Below are 8,076 nucleotides of genomic sequence, written 5' to 3'. Positions count from 1 at the left end.
GAGAGAGAGAGAGAGAGAGAGAGAGAGAGAGAGAGAGAGAGAGAGAGAAATTTTACAACATGCCAATGGAATGTCATTCAACTTTTAAAGAAGGAAAGTCTGTCACACACTGCAACATAGATGAATCTTGAGGGTATGATGCTAAGGGAAATAAACCAATCACAAAAGAAAAGGCAAATGGCATATTTGTCCAGATACATAGGTATCTAAAGTAGACAAAAATCCCAGAGACAGAAAGTATCATGATAGCAACCAGGGCCTGAGGTGAGGGGTAAATGGGGAGTTGTTTGCCAGGTATAGAGTTTCAAGCTCTGTAAGGCAAATAACAAACAAAGAAACAAAGAAACAAAAAACAAGGTTCTGTAGATTTTGCAGCAGTGTGAGTTACTTAAGACTATTGAACTGTGCACTTAAAAATGATTAAGGTGGTAAATTTTGTATGGCATATTTTGTCACAAAAATAAAATATTGAAAGACTAGACTTTATACATCATCTATAATTGGGAGGGAGGAAAAGAAATGGAAAAACCAAAGGAAACTTTGTGTTTTTTTTGTTTTTTTTTGTTTTTGTTTTTGTTTTTTTGCTATGTCTGAAACTAATGGAAACCAATCTAACAAGTGGGGTTGGAAATTGGTTTCAACTCCTCTAGCTTTACATAGCACTGTCAGATAAATGGCTCCAAAATGTATTCTTTGTTTACAGGAGTAAAAAGGAGAGCTAGCTCATCTGGCCTTCATCTTTCCAGGCTAGAGTTCACATCAACTATCCTATTTTCCACACTTACAATATCTGTTGGAATTTCCAAACCCAAATATATTCTTTTCTCCTTTTTCTAAGACCTGTCTATGCGAAAATATTTGATTTTTATCTTGGTTTATGGAAAGACATTGTGGATTTTAAGAAATTAGATGAGATTTTTCATTAAGAATGCATCCTTTGGCCACAGATCAGAGCTAGTGAGAAATGCTTTGAAAGGCAGGCCAGAGTTATCAAGGGTCTAACCTTCAGAAGCAGTGTTGGGGTGGGGGATGGAGTGGGGGCTAGAGAAGAAGGAGGAAAGAATAAGGGAGAGAAGAGAGGGGACAAGAGACTGTCTTACAGATGTAGAGGCTAGAGCTGTGAGATCAAGATAACCCACAGAGTCTAACTCCCTCTGAAACCTATAGGAAACTCTTCTTAGCCCCTCCTTAGCTGCTGGTGCTTTGACATTCCTTGGCTGGCAGAGGTATCATTTGAGTCTTCCTTTGTTACATATTATTCTCCCAGTGCTTCTGTTCACAGAGCAATCTTCTTATAAGCACACCAGTTATATTGGATTAGAGGCCCACTCAATTAAAGTATGCCCTCGGTCTAATTCTTTACACCTGTAAAAGACAGCATTACCAAGCATAGTCACATTCTCAAGTAGTAGGAATTAGGAATTCAATATCATTCTATACCATAGCAAAATTCAACCCTTAACAGTTGTCTAAAGACCTATAGGAAAGTTTTTTATTACTATGGTTTCAAAATACCTGTTTTTTTTCTTTTTAACATTTTATTGGGAAGGGAACTGAAGAAAACACTTTACCATTGGCCAATATCACCAGTCATCAACAAAATATTATATTGTCCTTTGGAAACAGTAAAATATTTTCTGTTCTTCTAAATAGCATTTCACAAATTTAGCAAAAGACAAACAATTTAAATGTACACAATTTTATTAGGTGAGATTAATTACATTTTCAGATAAAGCTATTTATAGAATTCACTCCTTATCTAGTAAGCAATTTTAAGTTACGTTCAGGTTTTTAAAAGAATGGGGTTTTTTGGTATCTATACCCCCAAGGTATTTTTTATTGCCAGTTATCTGTTTAAATAAATTGCCGAAGTCATAAACAATGTGGTATCTTGGTGAAAATGTACCCCATTCATAAATAGCATAATTCAGTCAATCAGTTTTTCTAGCAACAGATCTTATCTAACACTGCTTCATTTAAACAGTTCTGTGATTGGAGTCGCATATTTCCTAAACATAGCTATTTGGGATTTGGTAAGTAGCCACAGAGCAGAATTCCATTTAATTCTATGGTATCGCTTTCAATTGAGCACTGGTTATGGGACGAGTTAAAATCCAAATACCTTTTAAAAAAAGAAAAAAGAAAAGCCCAGAGTTTTTCTTAAAGTTATCTTCCCAATTGCAAACTCAAATTTACATTCAAAAGAACAAGAACAAACTTTAAAATAACCACAATAACAGCCATATTCTAAAATCATAGTTTCACAATCTTTAGGTGTTTCTTTTTTTTTTTTTTTTGCTTTTTAAATTTTCCTTTTTTTTTAATTAATGGCAATGAATAGAAACCGGTGGTCCTTGGAGTTTTGCTTCAAACTGGTTTGTGAACTGGAAAAAAATGAGACCCACTGTTGTAACCAAGCACGGTAAATTGATAGTTATAAAACAGAAATGCTGGCCTCTAAAGGAACACATTATACTGTGATTTTTTTGCTTAATGTTAAAGCAGTCGTTTTTAATATTGGTTTGAAAATGAAGTTTGAATGTATTATCTCCCTCTTATGAATTAGTGTTTATAGACAAGGACATTTCGAGGGTCTTTTCTGCTCTAGTCAAAAACTGAAGGGGAACAGCAGCTTATTAATGCTCCAAGAATGGCTTCTCAGTTCCTTGTCAAGTCTCAAAGCCTCATAATTCTTTCCCTTCAAACGACTCCAAAACAGAATGACACCTCCAAGGATTAAACATTTTGGAAACCAATAAAAGAAGAAAACATTAAAGCATGTCTGACGCAGACTCCATATTTCCCTGCCCCTCCTCCTGCTCCCCTCCCCTGCTCCCGCTCCTGCTCCCTCCATAAGTATGAGTCAGGTACTGTTAACTTTGAATCAGACATTTGTTAGTTTCTTTTGAGCATTCTATAAACAGATTTTGATCATAGCCTATAAGGCAACTGACCTGTAATCATTTGCATTTCAACACATGTAGCTTGAAACACAGAAGAGCCGGTTCCCCTACATGCTCTTTTATTTGAATCCCACAGGAAGTTACTCACAGCACCCTTTTTTTCCCAGTAGTATGAGTGCCCTAAAGAAATGGATAGTACTACAATAAAATGCTCACTCAACAAATGGAAAGAGATAACTTTCAAGAGTTCCATTAGGTATTCAGGAATACTACCTTTGTGAAATGGGTAACAAAAGCTCCATTTACTGAAGGTTTTCTAATGACATGCTTAATAGACATGATTCCCCTTTAATCTTCTCAACCATCCCGAGATGAGCACTATTATTCTCATTCCAGATGAGGAAATCAAAGCTTATTTTGCAAATACCCATTGAGCAACTATCATACACCAATGTTTTCAACAAAATTGAAGCTTAGAGAGGGAGATGAATCCAAAATTTAGGTATGGGCTTGTTTCTACTCTTATCATGACCCCTTCCTACCTTCCTGGAAATAATGCCAAATAAGCCTTTTCCTGGACGTGACAATGATTATGCTTTGTGAGTTTTCTATACTAGTGGCAGGTCCATGTGTACAGAACTAGGACTGAGTGGCAGTTGCATCATGAGCCACAGCTAGTCATGTTGTGACTTTTCCAGACTGAGGTAACTCCTTCCTTTGACAAATGTTATTTTGCCAAATGAATGCCCATTTAAACTTGTACACGAAGATTATAGTTATAGCAGGAAATTGTTGGGGACAGAGGAGGTTAAAGCGAGATGTACTGTCATACATTAAGAATCATTTCTCAAACAAAAATCATTTCTTGGAAACTTAGTTTAGATTTTCTGCTCAGGTTTGCTGACTTCTCAGCTGTTTTGCTTCAAGTAATAACTTTCCAGTATTTTGGATCTAGAGACATAGGGTAGGGAGATTAGGGGAGAAACAAATCAATCCTTTCTGCTGATTCTACACAGAGCAGGTTGGGGGAGGAGAGAGAGGAGAGAGAGAGTCTGGGAGGGAGAGGGAGAGGGAGAGGGAGGGGAAGGGGGAGGGGGATGGAGGGTGGGGAGAGGGAGAGATGGAGAGGGAGAGGGAGAGAGGGAGGGGAAGAGGGAGACAAAAAGAGGGAGGGAGAGGGAGAGAGGGAACGGGAGAGGGAGAGGGAGAGAGGGAGAAGGAAAGGGAGAAGGAGAGGGAGAGGGAAAGAGAGAGAGGGGGGAGAAAGAGAGAGAGGGAGAGGGAAGGAGAAAGGGAGGGAGAGAGAGGGGGAGAGAGACAGAGACAGAGAGACAGAGAGAGAGAGACAGAGAGTGAGTCACAGAATCTGAAGCTATGGCTTCAAGGTTATAGGACCTGTAGACATTCATAAAAGGCTCAATGTTAAAAGATAATTCTAGATCAGTGCTGTCTTTTAGAACTATAGTGTGAAGCTTAACCAGAAATGACATATATAAGAATGAGTTCATACATTTTAAAGGTAAAGTCGCAAGCCAGGCATGGGGGTGACCGCATACCTGCAATCCCAGTACTCATGAAACAAAGGCAGGTGGATCAGACATTTGAGGCCAGTCTGGAGTAGGTGATGAGCTTCTGTCACAAACAAAATCAAAAGTGAACTTAATATAATAAAATTTCATTTAACACAAGAGAGTTGTAATGTTGTCTCAATATACAGTCCATAAAAATTATTGATGAGATATTTTATATTCTTTTCTTAAGATACAGCACACCAGCTCATCTTGTTTTGTTTGCTTACTTCTTTGGTTTGTTGTTGTTTTGTTTTGTCTTTTTTGGGTTTTTTTTTTTTTTTGGTTATTTGAGACAGGGTTTCTCTGTCCCAGAACTCGTTAAGTAAACCAAGCTGGATGTTGTAACACATCTGAATTTGGACCAGCATAGCTCAGTATCTACATAAGGCTAGTTGGTTTGCCATCTTACCAGGTTTGGAGAGAGGAGACAACTCTTCTTTGAATAGCAAGACGAAAACGTGCTTTTTTAGAAAAAACTAAACTTGTTCAGGACAGCATCAGCTACTGTTTTGAAATCCTGTGCTCTTGCTGTTCCCTCTCTCTTGGTGCCTGCTGGGAACAGGACTTCTAAGAGGCAAACATGTCTCGAAAGCTGCAATGAAATGCCATTTTGCTGGCTGTAAAAGAGGTCTCCAGAATCCGAGAGCACTTTGGCTCTTCTTAAAATTGAAGGTATTTATGCCTGAGATGAAACTGAAATATAATCAGGCAAGAGATGTACTTGTGTATATTAAAAAACCAAACAAACAAAGACAGAGCAATCTGAAGAAAGGAACCTGGGCCCTTGGAAACAGTGGCATGATTCATGCCAAATTCCAAATTTCAAAGCAACCTTCCTGCTAATAAATGCCATCGGACACAGACTGTGTGATGCTGTACCTTTCCTGGATTTACACTAATGAAAAACAAATAAAAGTCTACAGGGGATGGGGCAGGGATAAATACTGAACTCTTAGTCGATTTTTTCCTAAATTATCCAGGCAAAGAGGATTATCCAAACGCACTATTTTTGGATCTGATTAAATAAACGGGGGAAACACTCCTCCATCATTTTCTTTTCTTTCCTTTCAGAGAGGAAAAGAATTGTATTTTTTCTATATCAGTTCCCAGTTTAAGTTGATCCTATGTTCAAGAAGACATCTGTGGTAGGGGTGTTTGAACCCATTCTTACTAGTCAATCCCACAATTTCAGTTAACCTTGCTTTCAAAGTTATTCCAGGCAGGGTCTGATGCTACTGGCCCCAGCTACTTGGTAGTTCGAGACAGGAAAATTACAAGACTTAATCTTAACTGGGAGACTTAGTGAGAGCTTGACTCAGAACAAAGCGAGAGAGAGAGAGAGAGAGAGAGAGAGAGAGAGAGAGAGAGAGAGAGAGGGGGGGGGGGGGGGGGGAGGTGTCTTGGTGACATAACTCAGTGGTAGAATGCTTGCATACCTTGGGTGAGGCCCCAAGGTCAATCCAGAGAACTACAAAAAATAAAACTGAATTAAGTTACTCTGGTGTGTTTTCAGAGTAATCAGAAACCTGCAAAAGTTGGTTCTGAAGACAGCACACAGCATGCTTTGCTTTTATATTTTTTTTAATTACATTAACTTATTTGTTGTATATGTGTGTGCCTATGTGCGCTGGCTTCGGAGATCACATGACAACTTCTAGGAGTCAGTTCTCTCCTTCCATCATTCTTGTTCAGGGGTTCAAAACTCAGGTCATCAAGCTTTGCAGCAAGTGTCTTTACCCACTAACAAACTATCTCGCTGACTCAAAATGCTTATTTTATATGGTTTCTATTGGGTAATTAGTGCCAGAGAGTGTTTGGGCACATAACTTAGGCATTCTGTGTATAAACGCAAAATAATACATAATTGCATATCGTCAAACTTCTTTTTTTTTACATCACATTTTTTTTTTTACATCAAGATAGTGCAGCCAACTAATCTGAGTTCGGGCCCTGGTTGTTCTTGCAGCACCCGAATCAAATATGGTGACAAGCGTCTCCAGGTGCCTCTCTCCTCCAGTTTATTCTGAGCCTGCCTAGTTGTTGGTTAACGTGATCTGTCCCTGAGTTCAAGGCTGAGGGAGTGGGCTCTCAGAAAGAATTTCCGGCTGCCCTCCCTAAACAGTTGGAGCTTTCATCAGATGAGGCTTTCAGGCCTGGTGGGGCACACTGCAGATGGCAGCAAAAAGAGCCCGACACCTGTCTCTGTCGGACCAGGCAGGAAACCTTGCACAGCCCGCACAGACCTGGCCAGCTAGGTGGGGGTTTGTAAGGTCATTCACACACCTGCCGAAGGGAGGGAGGCGGGGACACTCCAGGTGTCTGGATCCCGGGATGATTAAAGGAAACTGTTAAAAGGCGTGTGGGGAGAGCGCAGCGGGGGGGACGCGCTGTGGTAGCCAAGCGTGGGAGGCTAGAGATGCCTCCCTCCAGCCCTCGGGGACTGGGGAGACGAGCTGGCCGGAGATTTCCGTGCGTGAGTGTGTGTGTGTGTGTGTGTGTGTGTGTGTGTGTGTGTTTCTTTCCGATGCAGGGCGGTTAGCCAGGGGCTGCAGTAGCTTTCCACTCAGCCCAGCGACTTTTACACATCCCAGACATACTCAGCGCGTCTAGGCAGCAGGCTCGAGAAGCCAGGATTGAACCTTCCCGGAATCCACTCAGAGCGCCCAGGCATTAATTCTCAAACTCTTAGAATTCTGTGGCTCCGCGGCCGACTGAGGATTGGGTTCCCTTAACCTAGGGCTTCCTCTTCTTGGGCAGGAGGAGGAGTCACAACCTCCCCTCCCTTTCTCCTCCGCCTACGACCAGCTTGATTTAAAAAAAAAAAACTAATCTTTTATTTAAAGTCAACGGAGGAGCAGAAACCCCGCGCTCCTGCCTAGAAGATATTTTTACTAACTCCTTAATCTCTGCCAAGAAGGGCAACCTTAAGAAACCTCTGTTTTCTTTTAAGATTTAGGTAGCAAGGGAGGGGTGTGACAGTCTGGGCCGAAACTCCAGGGCTCTATGCACTTGGGAAGGGTTATTAGGGCGGGGGTAGAAAATTTTCCAAAGTACTAAACAGTGAACACTAGACTCAACTTGAAAAGCTCTGAATCAAATTGGGAGCCGAACCTACATGTGGCTAGCTCCCGGGAACGAAGCCTCTTGAGTCCCCGTCCAAGCAGGAGGAAAGGGGTCAGGTGAAAACCCAGCTTGTGACCCTGAAGAAGGAGAGTCTTGGGCCAGGAAAGGATGTGCCCATAGCCTAGGCGCGCCCACGCGCACCCCTGGAGGAGAAAGGCCGACAAGACACCTCCTGCCTCCGCCCGGGGCGCTAACACGGGACTGCGCCCCCAGCGCCCTGCCTAGCTTCTCCAGCTGAGCACGAGCCCTTCTGCTCTCCTATTCTCAACTAGTCTCCAAGCTGCTAGGACTCGTGGCAGTTAAAGACTCCAGCCTCTCGTCCTCCCCGCGTAGCCCATTTCTTCCCCCCATCCCATCTCCCGCCAACGCCCCCAAATCTTTTGGGCTCGCCCTTCCTGAAAGTAGGCGAGGCCCAGAAGCTGAAGCTGGGGGGGAGGGGGAGGAGGAGGAGGAGGAGGAGGAGGAGGAGGGGGAGGAGG

This window comes from Grammomys surdaster, unplaced genomic scaffold (assembly GCF_004785775.1).
Source record: "Grammomys surdaster isolate TR1022 unplaced genomic scaffold, NIH_TR_1.0 217, whole genome shotgun sequence".
Lineage (NCBI taxonomy): Eukaryota > Metazoa > Chordata > Mammalia > Rodentia > Muridae > Grammomys > Grammomys surdaster.
This window is presented reverse-complemented; position numbering follows the sequence as displayed.